The sequence below is a fragment of the Cyprinodon variegatus genome, unplaced genomic scaffold (assembly GCF_000732505.1).
Source record: "Cyprinodon variegatus isolate N-32 unplaced genomic scaffold, C_variegatus-1.0 Scaffold140, whole genome shotgun sequence".
Lineage (NCBI taxonomy): Eukaryota > Metazoa > Chordata > Actinopteri > Cyprinodontiformes > Cyprinodontidae > Cyprinodon > Cyprinodon variegatus.
Window position 1 is genome coordinate 872,987 of NW_015150593.1, and position 1,894 is coordinate 874,880.

Below are 1,894 nucleotides of genomic sequence, written 5' to 3' on the forward strand. Positions count from 1 at the left end.
AGATCAGGATGGTCTCACGAGGCTAGTAAAAACAAGACAAAAAATGTATTCAAGGTTTGATATGTTACAGTTTTTCAGGCCACAAAATAAACTTTTTATTCATGTTTTAATGTGTGAATACTGCTGTTTAAAAATGAACTATCTACAGTTTAGTAAGGTTTTTCATGGAGATTTCCATTGGCAGTGCACTCACAGATTGCCTTGCAATAAACAGAGAGAACTGTCATGATTCTTTGGTTCTTTTTAGGTTTCTTTTTGAGTTTTCACTTATAATTAGATTTATGCAATTCTGTGTTTCATTGGTCATTGGTTTCTTTTCCATTTTGTGTCTTCTAGCTGTTTTCTAGTTATATTTAAGCAGTATTGTGCTACTCTCCTTTCCACTAGCTCCCTTATAGTTGCTTCTCTCCACACCTGCTCCCTATTAGCTGATTAGCCCATTCTTTGTTCTCTCTCCTATATATACACCTCCTGTACAATTCCTCATTGCTGGATTATCTTCTACTCTTCATGTATGTTTCTCCCTGGCGTCTCCTAGTTTTGGTTACCATTTTATTATTTATGAATTTGTGCTTCTGCTACCAAAACCATAGAAAATCGATATAAAACCAACTCCCCTGTGAGCTGAATGTTAAGGAGTGCACATGACATGAGTAATGCAGAACAGACTGGCAACATATACTGGGAGAAAAACCCTGCAAGATATTTTCAGTGCAGGGACAATGCTGCAGCATGTTGCACTGGGGTAAGGCTGTGAGATATACCACGAGGCTTCCAGAATCTGAAAAACAATAAATGATCATGATCTCCAGCATGATCATGAAAAACAATGAATCTGTTTTGCTCTGCACTGCATCTCTGGCTTTAGGCCGGGTGCATAACATCCAAAATGCTGGCTCTCTCAGGTTTGGACACCAAAGACTGATGGGATTAGGGGTGTGTGGGCTGATAGGATGCTGCTCTGATGCTATCCCTCAGATATACATCTTTATAGAGAGGGGAATCCCAAAGGCATTGAGATTAGCCTGCTAGATTTTCCCTTCAAGTGATAAGCATGAGGAGAGACAGGCAGAGCAACACATCATATTGGGCAGATGGGAGACAAACGATAGATGCAAGCCAGAGGGCCACACTGCCTGTTGTATGGCATGCTGTGGGGAAAAAAAATGATTGCTTGAGTGTTGCGAACTGTGAACAATAGCAGCAGAGATTGAAAAACGTGAGATGGATAAGTGTCAGTGTTGTTTTGACTGGATTTTGAACCGCAGTAGAATGAAGTGTGCATCACATATGAGAAATACAGCTGAGACAATAATGAAAAAGCACATTTTTCTCTGAGGAGATATTTTTTTTACCAAAACTATGTCAATAAAAATCACATCTGGGGTCAATAATAGCTGCTTCTAACCATGCATACAAATCCAACAAATAAGTCTGTATGTTACCCCCAATTTACACTGGGTCGGATTCTGCTCTATTCACAATCACAGCACTATGAGTACACAATTTTTTTTAAGGTTACGTTAGTGCGCATCTAAATTGTCCTTAGGTGTGAGTGTGTATATGTGTCAGAAAATGGTGTTTGTTGAGGAGGACCCAAATGCAGAGACGAGTTGGCAGAGGTGAATTTAAGTGGTTTAATAAAGTTCACAGACACTGAGGCAGGAGGTTCACAGGTACTGAGGCAGGAATCAAAAAATCCAACAAAAAAAAAAAACTCACGAACCAGAACCTAGCAGACATCAGGGGAAAACCAAAATCTAGGAACCAGGAAGAGACGAGGAAGGCAGACAGACGATAGACCAGGGGTTAGACGAGAGGTTAGACGAGGATCCAGCAAACAGGAACTGAAGAGGAAGGGCTTTTAAAGGCACACTATGCAACATTTTTCAGT